This window comes from Vicia villosa, linkage group LG2 (assembly GCF_029867415.1).
Source record: "Vicia villosa cultivar HV-30 ecotype Madison, WI linkage group LG2, Vvil1.0, whole genome shotgun sequence".
In the NCBI taxonomy this organism is placed as follows: Eukaryota; Viridiplantae; Streptophyta; class Magnoliopsida; order Fabales; family Fabaceae; genus Vicia; species Vicia villosa.
In genome coordinates, this window is record NC_081181.1 from 101,302,858 (window position 1) to 101,326,914 (window position 24,057).

At 36.9% G+C, this 24,057-nt stretch overlaps 2 pseudogenes; both read left to right on the forward strand.

The window, feature by feature from the left end:
* Positions 1–7,010: 7,010 nt before the first annotated feature.
* Positions 7,011–13,360, forward strand: LOC131649672 (uncharacterized; annotated as a pseudogene).
* Positions 13,361–13,376: 16 nt separating this feature from the next.
* On the forward strand, positions 13,377–20,291 carry LOC131649673 (uncharacterized; annotated as a pseudogene).
* The last annotated feature ends 3,766 nt before the right edge of the window (positions 20,292–24,057 follow it).

The following is a 24,057-nucleotide window of genomic DNA, read 5'->3' on the forward strand; positions in this document are numbered from 1 at the left end:
TGTTGGATCCATGCAATAGAATTGACAAAATACTCCAATAGCATTCAATAAGCTTTTTATTTTCAATAATTTGACAGAATACTATTTTCAATAATATTTCTCAATAACAGCTGTGTTTTGTTTTCTCATTAGGCGGATCAGATTCATGTGGTAACCCGGTCTCGAGATCTTGACGTTTGGCAAAAGATGTTGCAGGAGAATCAGACTTACATGGTTTACAATGGGGAACCATTGTTGAATGACATGCCTTTCAAGGTTTGTGACAACAAATTCAAACTGTTTTTTAATCGCGCAACCACCATCACTGCCTTAGACGTCCCAGACATTCCAGCCCACACTTTCCACTTCAAGTCCCTTACTGAATTTTTAAACGGAGATTTTGTAGTTGATCGCCTTTACGGTATTTCTTCTTCATCTATTGTCTTAATACATTTGCTTATTTACTTCAAGCTGATTTATAAAATAAACATTTCGTTTAGATTTAGTCTAATAAAACATTATTCAATTGCTTTAGACGTCATCAGCATTGTCCAGCAAGTTGTCCGTACTCAAGGTGCAGGAGCAGGAAAGAAGGCTTGCGTTAACCTGGTGTTGGCGGATGAGAGGTTTGTTCTTCTTCTTTTACATAATACGCTCATATATATTTCTTTGTGTAATATGGTGAACTGACTTTTAAAGAAATATGCGGATAGCAAGAGTCGCCACCGACTTTTATTTTATCCAATTGGAAAGGCTAAAAGAACAAAAAAAGGCCTTTTAAAAAGATTTTGAGTTCGGGGGGTAAGTTATACAAAGGGAAGGTGTAAGGCACCCTTTGCATCCATGGTTTTCCATGGGCTCTTAATTGCTTAGCTCACTTTGTTTGAAATGTTTGATTTGTTTGAAAAGATTTTCGAAGAAGAACTTTAGCTTGAAAATAAGCGTAGTCTTTTTGAATTTGAATTGAAAAGAGTGGGAAAAGAGTTTTGAATTTAGAGCAAGCAATTAGTAGCAACTACCCTAAGTTTGAAAAATCATTCTTTTAGCTTTTCGGGCGAAAGGGTCTATCCATACCATAAGAGGGCAGGAAGTCTTTCAATTGGATGTGAAGGGTCATCGAGAATTATCGTTCGCCATAAGACTGTCCCTTGCCATAAAGAGGGCAGGTAGTCTAAGGGAAGGATATAATAGTTATTAATCTTTTTAGGCATCATGCGAGGATACCTTAGCAATAGGACAATCATCTTATTTTTCTGAGGCAACATCGAGGGACTAGATGATTTTTATTCTTTAAGGCAACCTTGCCTGAGGTATCCTCGGAATCGAGGGACATGACTATTTAGTACAATTAGAGGCAATAAAATTTATAAGGCAACAGTAATAAGGCAACAAGGCAACGAGAGGGATTACCCTAAAGGTGTGTGGGTGCAACAATCACGTGATTCAATTTAGTTATTTATCTTGTAATTAGTGAGCTAATTTGTTTTAAACAAGGCTTGCACTCCCTAGGATTACTACCCACGCAGTTAAAAAATAAAGGCAGAAAAACATAATGTCCTTTTACAATAAACACCTGCGGGGAAGGGGAAATAAAAGACAGAAAATAAGAGGGAACAATAATTAAGATAAACCCTTGAATGCCTTGATCTTCCTCAAACTCTCAATCGACTCTGAAAATTAAAAGGAAAATAAACAAGGGAAATAGTGAGTGTATTATCAGTTCAGAGTCGATTAGGGTTAACCCTAATTTAATAAATAAAATCAAATAAACAAATTAAAAAGATAGAAAAGAATACTTAGCTTTTAATTTGATCTGATATGGTTGGCGGTCGGAGGAAACCTCGGGGTTAACCCTGAAAAATGGCAAGGCAAAGGCAGAAAAGGATGTGTAGGCAAGATTTATTTGAAGGCAAACCCTAATTAAAAGGACACAAAATAGACTTTAAAACAATTAAATACTTAGCTTTGAATCTTGACCAGGCGCATAGCCGGAAGGCGTTTGAAAAGTCAAACCTGAAAAGGACACAGAGAAATAACATTTTTAGGTGTAGGGATGATCCTTGTAAATCCTCATCAGGGCACAAGTTAACCCTAGTTAATAGAATAAATAAAAACCAACTTAATTAAATCTGTAAAAATAAAATTCCGATTTAATTGTCTAATTAAAAAAATATTGACCAAATTAATTAAACAACTAAATTAAATTAATTATTTAATTATTTTTTAAATCAAATAAGAGATATTATTAACAGTTAAATCAATTAATCATTTAATTATACAAGAAATCAAAATAAAAGGTTTTATGGAAAAGGAAGTTTAGAAGAAATTTTAGTTAAAAAGAAAATTTGAAAGAAAGTTTATTAAATAAATATGTAAACAATATTTAAACAAAAGAAAAAGAAAAAAAATATGCAATAAAAGAAATAAATAAGAACATAAATTAGAAATATCACTTAGCTGAGATTCTATGTGGTTGTTCCATGGAAGACTATGGTATGCCAGCAGTCTTTGGTCCCTTAGATCTGAAGATCTATCCATCCATTGGTGAAATGCTGAGGGCGCACCTTGGTCCTGCGTGGACGTGCTTCGTAGAATCTGCATCAGAATACCATGCTAGAGAAAAAAATATTAAAACTCCCCAGCCAAGTATCGAACCAGGGGCATGGAGGTTTCAAGGATCACCTTTGGCCTTCTCTACTGCGTATTGTTAGTCAATTATATAACACATGGGATAACTTATATACAAAACAAGCTCTTAAGGGACAAGTCAAACCAAATATTCAACGTGGGCCCGCCCCCCACTCACGCGTGTACCCAATGAGGAAAAGAGAGAGAGAGTCTTCATTCGCGGACTGGCCAATAGGAACGTTCCTCGACGCCACGCAAGCCAGTTGACTGGTCTGAGAAGATTCAAACCACCGCCTGCGGCGGTTACCTTCGTCTTCTCCGACGGGGAGTTTTTCAATACCTGCGAAAAAGCCATGATAAATGCAGAAGGAAGGCCCTACCCCCTATTTTGACCCTTGCGAATTCGATGGGAGTATATGTTCGTCCTGAAAGTGCCTGCATAATGCTCTACGAAGAAACAGAAAAGCTTGCCCTAACAATGGCACTTTGAATTCCAAGCGCTTAGGTTCACATGTAATACGTTAAACTCATTCTAAATAAACTCCTGAATATAATCATTCACTTATAATATGTTAATTATGTACGAATCATCGAATACGAAGCTAACAATACTCACCTCACGTGAAGATGAATGACGCGAGTTTGGATGGCTTCAAGCTTCAGCGGCGGTTGGGAAGAATTCCTAAGATCTCCAGGAAGACGAATAGAAGGTTAGAATCGCTTGGGAACGACTGGAACGGGGGTTTTGAGGGTGCAAGTTTCCTTGATGATTTTTTTTTGAGACAAAACCCTAGTTTTTTAGCTTCTCCTCCTCCTAATTTCCGTGCCCTCCCTTCTGGATGCATAGAGTATTTATAGAGAATTATTTTAGGGCAAAACATGGCTTGGTTTTCAAGTGATTGGTAAGAGACAAAAATTGAAAAAGATTTGATTCAATTTTGCATAACATGTTTCTATTTTTATTCAATCTCTTTTCAATCAAGTTTATTTGATTTACTTGATCCCCAAGACTAATCTTTGATTGAAAAAAATGAATCATGTACCAAATTTGATACCTATTTTATTTTATCCTGATTTAAATTGAATAAAAAATAAAAATTAAATAAAATAAAAATAAATGCCATGTATCAACGAAATTCACTAGTCTCCAAGGTGAATCTTGGGCCTTTATATGATCCAAAACAAAGCCCCATAATTTATTTCCTCATTTTTGGTATTTTACTTAATTTATTTTGCATTTAAATGAATAAAATTCAAATAAATAAAAATAAAATGCCAAAAATATGAGAATGGTTTTATAGGTTCTTATTTGGGTCATATATATGTTTGAAGTCCAAAACCTAAGCCCATTAGCTCAAAAACACAAAATTGCTCAATTATGGTTTCATGCACTTCTTGAAATTTGACCAACTTTTGAGCCTCATATCTCCTTCAATATTGATCATGTGAAAGCGTTCTTGGATTTTTTAGAAAGCTAAAAGAGTCCTCTAAAGGATCCATTTGGTTTCATCTCAATTGAGTCTACCATGTCCAAGTTATGAGCTTTGAGAAAAAACGACATTTTGCGATCTTTTAGAAGGACCTGTAATGTATTGGCTCATATCTCTCAAATGGTGCATTTTTAGACTTGGCATGTGAGAGACAAAGTTGTAGAGAATTCAATTTCCTTCAAATTGAGCTTTGGATGGGAAATTTCTGATGTTCCATGTGGGAGTTATGGTCGGTCAAAGTTCAGTTGACTTTTCCTATGAAACCCTAATTTAGAAACTCTTGAATTTGTTGATTTCTGATCTTTTCTTGATGAATCATGATCAACCCTTGATCAAATGATGAATTTAACACTAAAATGTTAATGTTGACCAAAAATCAGAAGTTTTGACTGTGTTTTGACCATAGCTTGACTTTTAGGTCAACCTGTCGATTATTGATCGTTTGGGTCATTGAGTGAGCAATCTTTTGAATTGAGGCTTGAAACTTGTCATGAGGGTACTTTGAATCATATGAGAGACCATGGAATCCATTTGAGGTATCAGAAGTTCAAATTCCTTGATTAAATCAGAAACCCTAATTTAGAGGTCGTTGTATAGCAGAGAGACTGCATGCTTCCTTCTTGTGTATCTTTGAGCATTTGAAATTCAGATAGACTGAAATATGATTAAATATGATGGGCAAATTTTGGGGTATGATGTAACGCCCCGATTTTCGATATTTATTTTATTACGTAGTTGTTTGGTGTGTTTGGTGCTTAAACTGATATTTTAATTATTATTATATTAGTTTAGTAATTATTTATAAGTAGTAAAATGATTAATTAGTTATTTGGGTCAAGTAGTGGTTAGTAATTGGGAGGGTGTGTAGTAAGCCCAGTAGCAAATTAAGGATTAGTGAAGGATTAATAAAAATAAAGAAAATTAGAAGGAATAGTTTCTTTTGGCAAAAATTGTGAAGAACGTAGAAACAGAGAAAGAGGCTAGGGCAAGAGAGAAAGGAGACTTCCACCATTGTTGAAGGATCAAAGCTCAATCCTAAGGTAAGGGGGGAGAATGGGTTCTTTAAATGGTGATAACAACATGAGAGGGTAGTGAGGGATTCCTTTCCCTCTTTAGGATTCATAATTTATATGTCTGATTCCTTCTTTGATGTGTGAATTGATTTGATTTGTATGATGTTCTTCATGACTAATGAGTATTGTATGATTGTGGACGAAATTCTGTTTGGATTGATGAATTATGATGTGGTGTTGGGTGTTGGTTGAGTTGTTGTTGTGCACATAAGAGGAACTGAATCTGAATGTGAAACTGTCCAATTTGATGAGTAGGAATTGAGTTGTCATCATGTTAAAACTGATGTAGTATAATAGGTTAGTGAATCTAGATGAAGGGAGTGAGTTAATGGGTGAAAATATGATGTTTTGAACCTGAAATCGCAGACTGGAAGTGATGAAAACGAGTGAGAACGAACTGGTGCGAGTGCAGACTTTGACAGACAGTTTTCCTGTCAGTTTGCGTATGATACGCGTATGGGTTGGGACTATACGCGTATGAGGGACACACCCAGGGGGCTATACGCGTATGATACGCAGCCCTGTCCCAGCATAGCACAACTTCTGGTGCAACGCGTATGGTACGCGTATGGAAGGGAGGCCATACGCGTATGGAAGAGTGATACGCGTATGGGAGAATTTTTAGTGCAAAACTGGCCCTGATGGTACGCGTATGGGGAAGGGGCATACGCGTATGGGATAGCTATACGCGTATGGTTACGCTAGTGTGCAGAATTTTCCATTTTTGTGATTTTCTTCTAATTCTTGAGTGAGATGAATACCTTTATGAGTTCCTTGAATGGTTGGGCTTAGGTAAAAGTAGAGAGACTGTAAAAGTTATGCTTCGGACCTAGAATAATGTGATAAGTTTATGTTGATTGTTGTGAATGTAACTTCAAGAAAATGAAATTATAGTTGCATGTTGTTGAGTTGGTTGATAGCCTAAATGGCAATGAGTTGAGGGCTGAAGCCTTGTGTTGTTGGGTTGTGCTAATTAGATGTTCATATTGCATACATATGTTGTTGAGGGCTTATGCTCTGTTGTTGGCCTGTATTGGCATTGTTGAAGGCTTATGCCTTGTTATTGCCTCTAATATAATGGCATCTGTTGAGGGCTTATGCTCTGTTGGTACCACATGCATGTAGAGTTGATAGTTGCATTTTCATTCATCTGATTGACTGTAAATGTTGTGTAACGATGTTGTGGTGTAATTGATGGAGTGAGAATCTGTTTATGTTTGTGTTTGTGCGTGGTGTAGATACTACTCCTTAACCATGTGATATTTCACCGTGTATTTATTGAATGTAATTCTCACCCCTTTTCTGTTGTTGTGCCTGTGCTTCTTCGGGAGTACAGATAACCAGGTACCAGAGTAGTGCTTGGATTGTCGAGTGTTACCTGATCGAGTCTTAGGAGTCGCTCTGATACGTAACACGGGAATGTTGGGATACGCTGTGCTTTGTTTTCTTTTCAGTAAATGTTAAATTGTTACGTATCTTGATTTTGACATTATTGTTGGACCACCTGTTTAGTGGATATGATTTATTTGTTGAGGTCGTGGTGCCGTGAAAATTAATAAGCTGTTTTAAATTCCGCTGCAGTATTGAATATTCTATTTTAATGAGGAACATTAAAATAAAATGATGTTTTAGTGAATTGTTTAGAAGATGTGACATCCTACTCGCATTACTCTGATTATTTATGTATTTATAATTCGTTATTTTCGATATGGGAAAGTGGGGTGTTACAATTGGTATCAGAGCAGGTCGGTCTGTCCGACCAAGTAGTTGAGTCGCTAACAAATCGAGTATGGTTAAAACTCGTCATCTAACTATGTTTCTGTTGCAGTGTTTAGTTGAAATGGCTGGAAGAAACGATGCTGCGATTGCTGCTGCTTTGGAGGCTATGGCTCAAGCTCTGGAACATCAACCTAATGCTGGTGAGAATGATGGGTCTCGCAGTTTGGCTACTTTCCAGAGGGAGAACCCGCCGGTCTTCAAAGGCAAGCATGGCCCTGATGGAGCCTTAGAGTGGTTGAAAGAGATCGAGAGGATCTTTCGTGTAATGGATTGTACTCAGGCACAGAAAGTTCGCTATGGGACGCATATGCTAGCAGTCGAAGCTGACGACTGGTGGCTAGCAACACGTCAGAGACTAGAAGCTACAGGTGAAGAGATCACTTGGGATGTGTTCCGAAGGGAATTTCTGAGAAAGTATTATCCGGAGAGCGTCCGTGGTAAGAAGGAAATTGAGTTCCATGAATTGAAACAAGGGAACATGTCAGTGACTGACTATGCTGCTAAGTTCACTGAATTGACCAAATTTTATCCGTACAATGATGGAGAGGGTGCAGAGTTTTCCAAATGCGTTAAGTTTGAAAATGGGTTACGCTCTGAGATCAAGAAGGCTATAGGGTATCAGCAGATCCGCGTTTTCCCTAACTTGGTAGACAGCTGCAGAATCTTTGAGGAAGATAATGCTGCTCACTATAAGATTGTCAGTGATAGAAGGGGTAGGCAAAGTCAGCAACGTGGCAAGCCTTATGACACTCCAGCTGGCAAGGGCAAACAGAGAGCTGCTCCGGGCCAGAGAACAAGTGGGGGAGGTGCTCCTGCCCCGATTGTGTGTTTTAAATGTGGCAAGGCTGGTCACAAAAGTACTTACTGCACTGATGACGTTAAGAAGTGTTTCCGTTGTGGCAAGACTGGTCATATGATGTCTGAATGTAGACATAAAGAAGTGGTTTGTTTTAATTGCGGTGAAGAAGGACACATTGGAAGTCAATGTCCGAAACCCAAGAAGGCACAAGCTGGTGCTAAGGTGTTCGCATTGGCTGGTACTCAGACAAGCACTGAGGACAGACTCATTAGAGGTACTTGCTTCATCAATAGTATGCCTTTAATTACTATTATTGATACTGGTGCTACTCATTGTTTTATCGCTGCTGAATGTGTTGAAAGATTGGGCCTTATGCTATCTTCGATGAATGGCGAGATGGTAGTTGAGGTTCCCGCTAAAGGATCTGTAACTACATCTCTTGTTTGTTTGAAGTGTCCGCTGTCGATCTTCGGCAGGGACTTTGCTGTTGATTTAGTATGTTTACCGTTAGCTGGGCTAGACGTAATTTTGGGAATGAACTGGTTGGAATATAACTATGCTCACATCAATTGTTATAACAAGACTGTGAGATTTTCAACTGCCGAAGAAGAAGAAGCTGGTTTAGTGTCCTCTAAGCAGGTACGACAATTGCTGAAGGAAGAAGTAGAGATGTTCTCGTTGATGGCAACATTGTCAGTCGAGAATCAGAACATCATCGATGAGTTACCGGTGGTAAGAGAATTCCCTGAAGTTTTTTCCCGATGAGATTCCCGATGTGCCGCCAGAAAGAGGAATTGAGTTTACGATTGATCTTGTACCTGGTACCAGACCTGTTTCTATGGCACCGTACAGGATGTCCGCATCTGAGTTGACAGAATTAAAGAAACAATTAGAAGACTTACTAGAGAAGAAGTTTGTCAGACCAAGTGTATCGCCGTGGGGAGCTCCGGTGCTGTTAGTGAAGAAAAAGGATGGAAGCATGAGACTTTGCGTAGATTATAGACAGCTGAATAAAGTAACGATTAAGAACAAGTATCTGCTACCAAGGATAGATGATTTGATGGACCAATTGGTGGGTGCCAGTGTATTTAGCAAGATTGATCTGAGATCGGGTTATCATCAGATTAAAGTAAAAGATGAAGATATTCAGAAGACGGCGTTCAGAACGAGGTATGGACATTATGAATATTCTGTGATGCCTTTCGGTGTTACTAATGCGCCGGGAGTATTCATGGAGTATATAAACCGTATCTTTCGAGAGTATTTGGATCAGTTTGTCGTAGTGTTCATAGACGACATCCTGATATATTCTAAGTCAGAAGAAGAACATGTGGATCATTTGAGGACGGTATTGCAAGTGTTGAAAGAAAGGAAGTTGTATGCGAAGTTGTCCAAGTGTGAATTTTGGTTGAAAGAAGTCAGTTTTCTGGGACATGTCATATCTGGTAGTGGCATTGCTGTAGACCCATCTAAGGTAGATGCTGTGTTACAATGGGAGACTCCAAAGTCAGCTACCGAGATTAGAAGTTTCTTGGGCTTAGCCGGTTACTACAGACGGTTTATTGAAGGATTTTCCAAGTTGGCACTTCCGTTAACTAAGTTGACATGTAAGGGTAAAGTGTTCATATGGGATGCACAATGTGAAGGAAGGTTTGTGGAATTGAAGAAGAGATTGACGACAGCTCCGGTTTTGACATTACCAAACCCAGGGGAACCTTTTGTAGTTTATTGCGATGCTTCTTTGATGGGTTTAGGTGGTGTACTTATGCAAAACGGTAAGGTAATTGCTTATGCGTCGAGGCAACTGAGAATTCATGAAAAGAACTACCCTACACATGATTTGGAACTCGCTGCCGTTGTTTTCGTACTAAAGATTTGGAGACATCATCTCTATGGTTCTAGATTTGAAGTCTATAGTGACCATAAGAGTCTGAAATACCTGTTTGACCAGAAGGAGCTGAACATGAGACAACGAAGATGGTTAGAATTATTGAAAGATTATGATTTCGGATTGAATTATCATCCCGGTAAGGCAAATGTTGTGGTTGATGCCTTAAGCCGGAAAACCTTGCACATGTCGGCTATGATGGTTAAAGAATTAGAACTGATCGAACAATTCCGAGATATGAGCTTGATTTGTGAAGTGACCCCGCAGAGTGTTAAGTTGGGAATGCTCAAAATTGATAATGACTTTCTGAACAGTATCAAAGAGGCTCAGAAATTTGATGTGAAAATGGTGGACATTATAGTGAGTTGTGGCAAATCCGAGAAGAGTGATTTTAAGGTGGACGCGCAAGGAGTGTTGAGATTGCGGAAACGAGTCTGTATCCCTGATGACAATGATATGAAAAGGATGATTTTAGAAGAAGGTCATCGAAGTAACTTGAGTATTCACCCTGGAGCTACTAAAATGTATCAAGACTTGAAGAAGATATTTTGGTGGCTGAGGATGAAAGAAGATGTGGCACGGTTTGTATATGCTTGTTTAACTTGTCAAAAATCGAAGATTGAACACCAAAAGCCTGCAGGATTGATGCAACCGTTAGAAATTCCAGAATGGAAGTGGGATAGCATTTCGATGGATTTCGTAACGGGGTTGCCTAATACTGCGAGTGGACACGATTCGATATGGGTGATTGTTGATAGGCTTACAAAATCAGCCCATTTCATACCTATTAACATCACGTATCCGGTGACAAAGTTAGCTGAGATCTATGTCCGAGTGATTGTGAAGTTGCATGGTATTCCCTTGTGCATTGTGTCGGATAGAGATCCGAGATTCACTTCAGATTTTTGGAAGAGCTTGCAAGAAAGTTTGGGTTCTAAGCTGAGGTTAAGTTCGGCGTATCATCCTCAGACGGATGGTCAAACTGAAAGGACTATTCAGTCTCTAGAGGATCTGTTGAGAGCGCGTGTTCTCGAACAAGGAGGCTCGTGGGGCGCTCATCTTCCATTGATCGAGTTTACTTATAATAACAGTCATCATTCTAGTATCGGGATGGCACCTTTTGAAGCGTTGTATGGTCGGAGGTGTAGAACTCCGCTATGTTGGCACGAATCTGGCGAAGGTGTAGTACTTGGACCGGAAATTGTACGAGAAACCACAGAGAAGGTAAAGATGATTCGGGAAAAGATGAAGGCTTCACAGAGTAGACATAAGAGTTATCATGATAAGCGAAGGAAGGAGTTAGAATTTGAATCAGGAGACCATGTGTTTCTAAGAGTCACGCTTGTGACTGGTGTTGGTCGTGCCCTGAAGTCAAAGAAGCTGACTCCACGATTTATTGGTCCTTATCAGATTTCAGAGAGAGTTGGTACTGTCGCTTATAGGGTGGCGTTACCGCCTAACCTGTCGAATCTGCACGATGTGTTTCATGTGTCACAGCTTCGGAAGTATGTTCCAGATCCATCTCACGTGATTCACATGGATGATGTGCAAGTGAGAGAGAATCTTACAGTAGAGACGATGCCGATTCGGATCACAGATCGTGAGATAAAGTCCCTTAGAGGTAAAGATATCCCGTTGGTGAAAGTAGTATGGACGGGGACTACCGGAGAAAGCATGACGTGGGAAATGGAGAGCAAGATGCGGGACTCCTATCCCGAGTTGTTTGAACGAGGTAAGATTTTCGAGGACGAAAATATCGTAAGTGGGGGAGAGTTGTAACGCCCCGATTTTCGATATTTATTTTATTACGTAGTTGTTTGGTGTGTTTGGTGCTTAAACTGATATTTTAATTATTATTATATTAGTTTAGTAATTATTTATAAGTAGTAAAATGATTAATTAGTTATTTGGGTCAAGTAGTGGTTAGTAATTGGGAGGGTGTGTAGTAAGCCCAGTAGCAAATTAAGGATTAGTGAAGGATTAATAAAAATAAAGAAAATTAGAAGGAATAGTTTCTTTTGGCAAAAATTGTGAAGAACGTAGAAACAGAGAAAGAGGCTAGGGCAAGAGAGAAAGGAGACTTCCACCATTGTTGAAGGATCAAAGCTCAATCCTAAGGTAAGGGGGGAGAATGGGTTCTTTAAATGGTGATAACAACATGAGAGGGTAGTGAGGGATTCCTTTCCCTCTTTAGGATTCATAATTTATATGTCTGGTTCCTTCTTTGATGTGTGAATTGATTTGATTTGTATGATGTTCTTCATGACTAATGAGTATTGTATGATTGTGGACGAAATTCTGTTTGGATTGATGAATTATGATGTGGTGTTGGGTGTTGGTTGAGTTGTTGTTGTGCACATAAGAGGAACTGAATCTGAATGTGAAACTGTCCAATTTGATGAGTAGGAATTGAGTTGTCATCATGTTAAAACTGATGTAGTATAATAGGTTAGTGAATCTAGATGAAGGGAGTGAGTTAATGGGTGAAAATATGATGTTTTGAACCTGAAATCGCAGACTGGAAGTGATGAAAATGAGTGAGAACGAACTGGTGCGAGTGCAGACTTTGACAGACAGTTTTCCTGTCAGTTTGCGTATGATACGCGTATGGGTTGGGACTATACGCGTATGAGGGACACACCCAGGGGGCTATACGCGTATGATACGCAGCCCTGTCCCAGCATAGCACAACTTCTGGTGCAACGCGTATGGTACGCGTATGGAAGGGAGGCCATACGCGTATGGAAGAGTGATACGCGTATGGGAGAATTTTTAGTGCAAAACTGGCCCTGATGGTACGCGTATGGGGAAGGGGCATACGCGTATGGGATAGCTATACGCGTATGGTTACGCTAGTGTGCAGAATTTTCCATTTTTGTGATTTTCTTCTAATTCTTGAGTGAGATGAATACCTTTATGAGTTCCTTGAATGGTTGGGCTTAGGTAAAAGTAAAGAGACTGTAAAAGTTATGCTTCAGACCTAGAATAATGTGATAAGTTTATGTTGATTGTTGTGAATGTAACTTCAAGAAAATGAAATTATAGTTGCATGTTGTTGAGTTGGTTGATAGCCTAAATGGCAATGAGTTGAGGGCTGAAGCCTTGTGTTGTTGGGTTGTGCTGATTGGATGTTCATATTGCATACATATGTTGTTGAGGGCTTATGCTCTGTTGTTGGCCTGTATTGGCATTGTTGAAGGCTTATGCCTTGTTATTGCCTCTAATATAATGGCATCTGTTGAGGGCTTATGCTCTAAGGTTTCGCGCCATTGTTGCAGTAGACTACATGGACAAAGCAAATTCAAACATACAGGTACATTTTGTTTGCCTAATAATTTCTTATTTTTCATTTTCAAGTTCTTAGCAGCCAATAATTGCTGCATCAACAAATTACAGCATCTTTGTGCCAAGTTCGTAGCAGCAATGTTCCTTTAAATTAGTGCAGCATTCAATCTTGGATATATATATATATATATATATATATATATATATAAAAACCTTTTCGAGGGATATATGTTAGGTAATAAATCCTAAGGCAATAGTGTTCTTATTTAGCTTTTATAACTGTCATTTTGATTGTTTGGTTATACTATATTCTTGATTATAACATGTAATAATGATATTAGGTTGTCCAACTTTCATATTGTTGATTGTTCCTGAGCGAATTGTAATCATTCTGGTGATAATTCCTTCATCTTACTTCCCACATGTTGAAAACAATTAATAGAAGGAAACAACAAATGAATGCTGACACGTATGTTATGTGTTGCATTGTAGAAATGAAATATTTTATGACTGATATAATTGTTCGTATCATTTGCCGCATTTTTTCTGATGTAGACTGGTTGATCATAATGCAATTGTTAATGATGCATCTTTATGGAAGAAATATACGGCAAAAAGAGCGAGATTCCGTAGGTTCAGCATAATGAAACAAAGGAAGTTCAAGAGTTTCAAGAAAAATAGTTCTATGAATGTTAATACCCCCGTAACCAGTAGGATACCCTTGGCTGAAATTGACATAACGTGTACAACACAGTTCAACGATAATATTGAGCATCAGACACGACCATCTCAATCTAATAATGTTGTACACACTCCGCCAAAAGTGTTCTCCATTAATCAAATTGGCACAAATCTATTATCCAGGTTTTCTAATGTAGCCATTCCAACAGCAAATGAGAATCATAACACATATTTCCTGCCACCCAATTTGTGGGTATGATCTCGACGTTACAAAGTTGGTAAAATTATTCTATTGTTTAAACCATGTATGTTGTTTCTCTGCAGAAGTGCGACAACACCGAATAATATTCCAAATGCAAATACAGTCAAACGTGGTAAGGGTTGTCCTAAAATTTTTCTTAGTTTACCAGACAGAGCCTATAACCTTCTGCGCAATGACCAACATAATATCAAGACACCAACAACGCCAATGGAACGACAACCTTCAAAAACACCTAGGTAATGTATATATTTACGTTGTTCTCATATATTTTCTACAACTAATGACATAATTGTACTTTTTGACTCACAGATTTAACAACTCAGTTGTCCCTCAGTCACCGTTAATACATGTTTCCATAAGTGAAAGTACAACATCTACCCCTGACCGTTCCAATGTTTTCACACCTTCTAAAGCTTTGCTGCCACCAAATATGTGAGTATGGCTACGAAGTTACAAAGTTGGAAAATTATGTCTATGTTTGAATAATGTATCCTGTTTCTTTGCAGATGTGTGACACCACGGAACAATATTGCATATGCACAGACACTCAAACGTAGTAGGGGTCGTCCTAAAAAGGCTCTTGGAGTACCAGACAGAGCCTATAACATTGTGCACAACGACCAAACTTTAATGAAGATACCAACATCACAAATGGAACAGCAACCTTCAAAAACTCCCACGTATGTATATATTTACGTTCTTCCCATATATTTTATACAACTATAAACATAATTGTTCTTTTGCAATCACAGATTTACCAATTCAGTAGAGTATCAATCACCATTAATACATGTTGCCGAAAGTTCACGTACAACATCTACCCCGGAGCGCTCAAATGTTTTTAAACCTTCTGTCAACCTGGATTTCGAGAGTGATCCAGAGACTGACTCGGACTATGATCCTTTCGCAGGTAAATATCGTATGTTCCCAGTGTTATCAATACAAACGTCGCAAAGGTTAGATACTTTAAAATTTATTAATTTGTATGCATAGTTCTCTTGAAGGTATTACTCCTGAGCCAATAGCTATTAATGTCACAATACTAATACTCAATATTTGGAATTTATCATAATATTTTGGTACAGGTTGTACTTTGCTAGCTTGACAAGTGGGTTAACAAAATGAATTAACTATGCACTTTGTTACAACCTATGGCATCTAACACTAACAATTTGAATTAACTAACAGTAGAAGAATCCGATGATGACTCCAGTCTCGGAAATGATGATAATTATCCACCGTTTTCTTGCGCTAACCAACCTGGTTCTATCAACCAAGGTAAACCTGGTGTAATCTTGTCTCAACTATCAGTTAGTAATTATACTGTATCATGAAGTATGGTTTTACTTTAAATTTACTTTTTCTAATCCATTTACTCATGTCACACTTTAAACTATGAATGCTCAAAAGAGTATTGCGACTTAGGTGATGCGCAAATTGAGTGTGGACAATGCAACGCAATGATATGGTATCAAGAGAGGAAGGACAAACACAAACACTCGGCCAATCCCAAGTACACCTTATGTTGTGGCAATGGCAAGATTGAACTACCATTCTTAAAACATTCGCCACCGGTTTTAGCACATTTGTTATTTGATAAAGCTGCTAAGGATAGTAAAAGTTTCCAAGCCCACCTGAGAACTTACAACATGATGTTTGCTTTTACTTCTCCCGGTGCAAAGTTGGACAACAAATTCAATAATGGTCGGGGTCCACCTACAATACGCATACAAGGACAGTCTTGCCACCGCATAAGCAGCTTATTACCACCGGAAGGACAATCACCAAAATTTGCACAACTCTACATTTATGACACAGAGAATGAAGTCACTAATAGAATGGAAGAACTACGGTATGTATTGTAGTTAGGCTTTCTGTATAATATCAGCAGAGTACATTTACCATACTAACTTTTCATAATTATATCTTGGTAGGAACAAAGATAGCATTGATCCCCAAATTGTACAAAAACTGTCTGAAATGTTGTACCAACATAACATACATGCTAAAAGTTTTCTCATGGCAAGACAGAGGCTTAATGAGGGAAATGTCCATAATTTGAAACTCAGGTTAATCGCAAATAGAACTTCTCATGGACGAGTTTATAACCAACCAACTGTTGCTGAGGTGGCTGCGTTAATTGTTGGTGACATAGACACAGCTGAAGAGAGAGACATAATTATGCAAAAAAGAGGGGGAAAGCTTAAATGTATTGATGAGTTCCATGCTAGCTATCTAGCATTTCAATATCCATTGATTTTTCCATATGGGGAAGATGGTTATAGACCAAATGTTGCTCATCGAGATCTTGACATATTTGAGGACAATCCAAGAAACAGATTAATAATTCGAGAATGGTTAGCATTTCGGTTACAAACTAGGGTTTTTGAGGGCAAGACTTTGCTATCATCCAGGAGGTTGTTTCAACAGTTTTTGGTAGATGGATACACAATGCTTGAAGGAGAGAGGTTGAAGTGGCTCAGGAACAACCAATCTACACTTAGGGTGTCAAAGTACAGCAACCTAAACCAAGAAGAAGAGGACAACCAAACAACAGGATCAAGTACAGGAAAAAGAGTTATTTTACCATCTTCTTATGTTGGTAGTCGGAGATTTATGGATCAGTTGTACTATGATGGGATGGAAATTTGTAGTAAAGTCGGATTTCCAGACCTATTTATTACCTTCACTTGCAACCCTAATTGGCCAGAAATCCAAAGAGCTCTAAATCCTTTAAACTTGAAGGCACGTGATAGACCTGACATCATTGCTAGAGTTTTCAAAATGAAGTTTGATAGCCTCTTATTTGACGTTACCAAAAAAGGCGTATTAGGCAAAGTCCTTGCTTGTAAGTCGTTTAAATCTTAAAGTATTACATCACCGATATATTTTTGATTTTAAACACTCATGTTTTTTAGTTGATATCTTATTTGTTTTATGTGTTTTTAGATATGTACACAATTGAATTTCAAAAGAGGGGCTTGCCACATGCCCACATTCTTATTTTCTTGCACCCATCTAATAAATATCCTGCCCCTGAAGACATTGATAAAATCATCTCAGCTGAGGTACCGGATCCGATTAAACAACCAAGGTTGTATCATATTGTCAAGAGTCACATGGTCCATGGACCTTGTGGTTTGGCAAATCCTAAATGTTCATACATGAAGAATGGTAAGTGTTCCAAGTTTTACCCAAAGAAGTTTCAAGATGTGACAATTGTTGATCAGGATGGATATCCTGTATATACAAGAAGAGATAATGGATATACAATTGAGAAGAATGGAGTGAAACTTCACAACGGCCATGTCGTACCACACAATCCAAGTTTACTAATGAAATATAATGCACACATTAATATGGAATGGTGCAATCAAAGCACTTCAATTAAATATCTCTTCAAGTATATCAACAAGGGTTCTGATAGAATTTCATCGGTAATTGTTCAGAGTAATACAACAAGTGGCACTAATGTTGATGAAATTAAACAATACCTTGATTGCAGATATGTGTCTCCAAGTGAAGCATGTGGGAGAATTTTTGCTTATTCTATTCATGGAAGAAAACTGGCTGTTGAACGACTATTTTTTCACTTGGAAGGAGAGAATTCAGTGTACTTCAAAGATTTTGAACAAATTGGAAATGTCCTACTTAAAGCAAGTGTCACCGAATCAATGTTTACTTCATGGTTTGTTGCAAACAATGAATATGACGATGCCAAGTTATTGACTTATGGACAATTTGTCTCTAAATTTGTGTATGTCAAGAACACACGATGTTGGAAACCAAGGAAGCGCGGTTACACAATTGGAAGATTAATTTGGGTGCCCCCCACAATAGGAGAATTGTATTATATGAGGATGTTAATAACTGTAAAGAAAAGACCGACAGGTTATAATGATCTCAAAACAGTTGAAGGGGTTAAACATAAAACTTTCCGTAAGGCTTGCTTTGCAATGGGGTTTCTACAAGATGACAAAGAGTTCATTGAAGCAATAAGAGAGGCATATAATTGGAGCTCAGGCATATTCCTAAGAAAACTATTTGTTACTATGTTATTATCATCTTCAATGAATCGACCTGATCATGTCTGGCGAAACACTTAGATATATCCGTCTGATGGAATTCTTTACGAACAAAGGACTTTGTCAATGAATCCAGGTATTGTGTTAATTATGTTGTGTCGAATAAATCCACCAACTACTGCAGAATTTTGCTGCATTGACTTTACTAATACTATCATATTTTTTCAGAGTTGTCCCTATCTACCGAAGAAATACAACAACTGACTTTGTTGGAAATTGAAAAGCAATTACAAAAAAATAGAAGGAGCTTACATGAATTTAAGCCAATGCCATATCCAAAAGATTATATTCTAGATTTTCTTGGAAATCGATTGATATATGATGAAAGACAATATGATGTTGCAGCAGAGACAATCAAATTTCAGGAGCTGCATCAATCCTTAACAGGTACAACCTATATCAATAACTATGGATAAATTTTTTATAATCCTATTAATTACATATTAGTATAAGTATGTCTAAATACCTATTAATTACATATTAGTATAAGTCTGACTAAATACTCATTTAATACCATGAATACATTACTGAGGAAAAATACATTACTTTAAACTACTTTAATGGTCATTTAATACATTACTGAGGAAAAATAAACCACGAATAAATAGCTACCATGTAGGTTGTTAATATATCAATTGAAATAATATAATTTTTATTTGTAAACGTAAGTCAATAAATACTTTAACCCCCCCACAAATTAATACGCATTTTGTACAGACACACCAATTTTTATAGTTTACCATACACTTCATATATGTTTAATTTTATCTTATTTTGTAGTAGAATGACTAATGCTATTTTTGTTGTATTCATATAGATGAACAATGGAATATTTTTAAAAAAATCTTCGAAGCTGTTACAGATCAAAAAGGAGGTGTCTTTTTTTTATATGGTTATGGAGGAACTGAAAAAACATTCACGTGGAACACACTATTAGCAGCAGTACGTTCAAATCGTGACATTGTTTTGAACGTTGCATCAAGTGGAATTGCAAGTCTACTTCTACCTAGAGGAAGAACGGCCCATTCAAGATTCAAAATTCCAGTACCGTGTCTTGACTCATCCACATGTAACATTGATAAAAAAGACGACCTTGCCGGGTTGTTGAAAATTACCAAATTGATTATATGGGATGAGGCTCCAATGGCGAATAAGTGGTGTTTCGAAGCACTAGACAAGTCCCTCAAGGATATCATGGGGGAACTAAATAAACCATGTAAGGAAAATTTTTGGAGGAAAAGTTGTAGTATTTGGTGGTGATTTTCGTCAAATTCTACCGGTTGTACTAAGAGGAACTAGGTCCGATATTGTGCATTCAACCATAAATGCCTCATATATATGGGAACATTGCAAGGTTCTAACACTAACCAAAAATATGCGGTTGGTCTCGGGATCAAATTCTAACAACTTTTCCGAAATTAAAAGTTTCTCAAAATGGATTTTACAAGTTGGAGATGGAAAGATCTCCGAACCAAATGATGGATATGCTGAAATTCCTATTCCTCCTGAGTTTCTTTTAACAAATTTTGTGGACCCAATTGAAACCATTGTTACAAGTACATATCCTAACCTCCTTGAAAATTACACAAATTCTGATTTCCTTCAAAGTAGAGCTATTTTAGCTTCAACTATTGAAATTGTGGACGAAATTAATGATTACATTACTAATCTTCTTCCCGGTGCTCATTAATTTATCACGGACTCTATTTAGTTTATGCTTATTTTTTGTATGTAATTCTAATCACTTTTTTGTTTATTCAGGTGATGAAAAAGAATTTTTGAGTAGTGATTCAATTGATAGATCAGAAGCAAACGACAACGAGGCATTCGAGCATTTGACACCTGAATTCTTAAGTTGTTTGAAAACTTCTGGTCTACCTAATCATTCCATGAAATTAAAGATTGGCACTACCCTTATGTTGATTAGGAATTTGGATCAATCTGAAGGACTTTGCAATGGTACAAGATTGACTGTAACAAGGTTAGAAAATCATGTCATCGAGGCTAAGATTATATCAGGTACTAATATTGGAAACACAATTTACATACCTAAGATGTCTTTGTCTCCTTCTCAATCTCCTTGGCCATTCAAACTTATTAGAAGACAATTTCCCATAATTGTATCATTTGCCATGACAATAAATAAATCTCAAGGACAATCATTGGACCATGTTGGTTTATATTTGCCTAAAGATGTCTTCAGCCATGGACAACTATATGTTGCAATGTGTAGAGTGAAAAGCAAAGCAAGTTTGAAAATCCTCATTCATGACAAAGACAAATTCCCATTAAATCAAACAACTAATGTGGTTTTCAAAGAAGTTTTTCAAAATGTTGTATAGGTAATTTAAATCATTACTATTGAATACTTTTTAATTTCTATATTATTATAATATCTCATCTTCAATTGTTTACTTATATATTATATAATTATTTGCTAACTTCTTCTTATTCTTAATGATATTTTTCTTTATTTTAGGAATTTGATGCTGAACAACATTCTACTTGACATCAACAAAGCAAATTTGAGGATTACAATCAATATTGCATCTTCTATTCTAGAAATGGCCAAACAATAATATTAAGACTTGGTTTTTTGTTTCACTGAAAATTGTCTGTCATCTTAATGGGTTGTAACTTTTGAAGGAAATATTTTGTCAGTGAAATCTACATGTCATATTTTATGGTTTCCACTAACTTGATATGTCCCAATTTATGATTTCATTTGTATAATTTATGTATCTGTACATTCCGCTTATAATATATTATACTTATTAAGAAATAACTTACCCGTGCGTTCTCTTACTAGTTTTTAGATTATTTTCTTTAAGAAATAGAGGCTTTGAAAATAGTTTTAGTGAATGTGTCATTTATCCATATTTCTTTACAAGAACGCCCTTGTCTTTTTACAAAACAATGATCATCCAGATACGATTAGGAGATCTTTCAAACTTCATGTCTTTCACACTCTGAAGTTTCAAGTCTTTGTCGAATACACCAATCACGTAAGCATTTTGCTTGAATCTTCTTAGAGATGAGGCTTGATATATCTTCAAGTTAGAAGTCATCATTAGAGGATATCATAGTGGTTAATAAACCTTAACTCTTCGGCTTTATTCAGAGGAAGAGCTTGATCAAACTATCTTATGCATCTTTGACTGCTTTAAATAGTTTCTCTCCTTTAAAGTTAAGTTGCATCTCTAAGAGTTGTCATCCAGATTAGGTTACATCTTCATAAATTGTCATAACCAAAACCATGATAGGTCTACGCATGTCCTGCTTTAGCTTCGATCATTTCTTGATTAAACCTACAAGCACATAGTTCCACATTCTTCTCCTTTTTTAAGATGACAACACATCTCTCAAGGAGGTAGTAAAATAAACAAACAGATAAAAATGAAGTGTTTAAACTTCCCGTTAAAGAGTATACTCTATTCCCCTTAAGATTACATTTACCCCCCCCCCCCCCCTTTGTCATAATAAAAACGGAGGGTAAAGATGTAAGGCAGAAATTTAAATATGAAATCACATAGTTATATAAGCATTTAGAAAGTAAAAATTTTATTTAATTAAAAGCGTATTAAAGTATAATATAGAAATTGCAAAAGAAAAAAAAACAAAAAAGAAATAACAAGAGCAAATAAACAGGAGACTAATTCATCTTTTCATCACCCTCCTCGCTGGACACCATTGGAGATATGAAAGTTGATTTTTCCAGTTTCTCGATGAGTTTACAGAGCTTTGAATGCATCTGTTGTTAGTTTTCATAGGTGTTATATTTGGGCATATCAATCCAACAGTGAAGGGAGTGGAATGACAAAGGATTGATCAATCAAGAAGGATTGGGCACTAAAATCAAAGTTAAACTCATTACACTCTTCGTTAACATCATATGCTTGATTGGTGAAAGAAAGGTTGCAAACTTCTGTGAACTCTTTAATGGATAGTCGAATAAGGGTGCTTCTTGACTTCGGAGCTAAGAACACCATTTGATTAAGAGATGTTTGTGTAGAACAATCTCACCAATTCAGGAAATCTCTCTTGAGGTACTTCGAAGACAAAGTTCCTCAAGTTGGCATCGTTGAAGACTTCAACAAAATTGCATTCTTTGAAGAGTTCCTCATCCAAGTAACGAAAAACATAGATTAATCTATCAGTGAAGTATCAATTGAAATTAATTTCTTGCTCTTGAGAAGAGAAGACTTCATAGTGGTAAGATGGAGATGCTTGAGAGGAAAGAACTCGTTTAGGTGCCATTCGGTGATGATGAAAAAATGAAAAATATCAAAAATTACTAATGCAATGCATAAGAGAAAGGTGGGATTAGATGAGAAAGAGAGGAAGTCATGCCTCTATTTACATACATTTCTTAGTGTCTTATTTTGTTTTTGTTAATTATTGTAACACCGTTACTAACTAATGATTCTTGTATTTTCAAGCCTGGACCCTACAACATTTTCCATGCATCTCCGATTGGTCACTTGATCCTTCTTATACTGAAGATAAGCCACGTGCTTCTACATTCGACCCACTCAGAGGGAACCAGACGACAGATCCGTTCAGGGTGTATATTGACTGCTTGGTATTTGATGATATACACTTCCATTCCTATGTCGACCACCGTGTGACGATTTCATTTGTTGACATTGTATTATACTCAGGATGGCTGGCTTGCGGGTCGTGCAAGACAACTCTTCATCTTCCTGAGTGTGTCATGCACCAGTTCGGCTACATGTAGTAAATTCCCAGAAATCCTGCTGTGTCTACTCCTCCCTGGTGAAACGCATAGATATAAATGTCATGTTTGATGATTATGAAAATCATTTGAATTCAGATGAGGCACGGAGTACCATAGCACTGAACGATTGAAGATACGTGGAAGGTTACATCTAATGGTTCTTCCAGGTGTCCCATCTATATTTGGTACATGATGCTCCAAGACACCCGCCTAGGTCAGCTCATCAGGAGATTCTAGAGGAGGAGTAGGCTATGGTTGATCATGCTTATGATGTCTTGCCTAGGTGTCGCTGTGTCGTGGAGACTGGACATACGAGGATTGATGGAGGACTCTTTCCTGATGCCTCTAATGCAAGAGGTGTTATAGATGCCATGATGGCGGAGGCTCGGGAGGCTCTGCAGTATAGGAGGCAATGCATGAATTCCTGGAGATTGCGGAGCCGACTCATAGTCCGACATACGTAGTAGTCTTGACATTTGTACACTTGATATATTTTGAATTGTATTTTTGTTATCGACTTTGGTGTAACTCTTAATACTCTTGATACATTTTGTAGTCTTGATTATTATCTATATATATGTCGTTGTGTTCATATCGTTATTATAGTCGAATCTGAAAAAATGTTCTAACGTTTTACATTTTGTAGTGTTCATATGAGAATCATTGAAAAATAAGTTGGGGAACTGTCTGCATATATTTCAGAAATGCATCTCTGAAACATTTATGAATATACATCTCCGGATTAAACATATGCTTACAAAAAAAAAAAAGTCCGAAGATATATCTCTGAAAACTGAGAAGCTTTTTGAAAATTGTGTAAGGTGTATCTTGAATATATAGGGTGCTATAGGAAATTCCCAAACATGGTTCTCTTCCAAGTGAAAACCATGGTTCATGGAATGTATTAGCTCAACATCTACATCAATTCTTGTTAATGACATTCCTACCGAAAAATTTAAGCAAAAATGAGGTTTAAGATAAGAGGAACCTTTTTCTCCTTTCTTATTCTTGAGATATCAATCGAAGGTTTACCTATTATGTCTGGTGCATTGTTTGAAGATAGTTTTTCTTTATCTAGTTGATATTAACTACTAGTTCAGATTATATCATCTTCAATTTTTTTTTCTATTTTCCGCCCATCTTGTGCTAGAATAAGATCTTTTTTATAAGGTGAAAAATATATATTTTTCATAAATATTATTTTAAAATTTTCTACAAAATTGCTCTCTCAAATAAGGTGAAAATATCTCTCTCTATTCTTCCCCCAATGTTTTCTCCCTTTTCCCCTTATCTCCTAAACACTCCAATAGAAACCTCCGGACTATACCTCTCCATCAATTTTCTCTCATTCACTTTATCTCTCTCTTAAT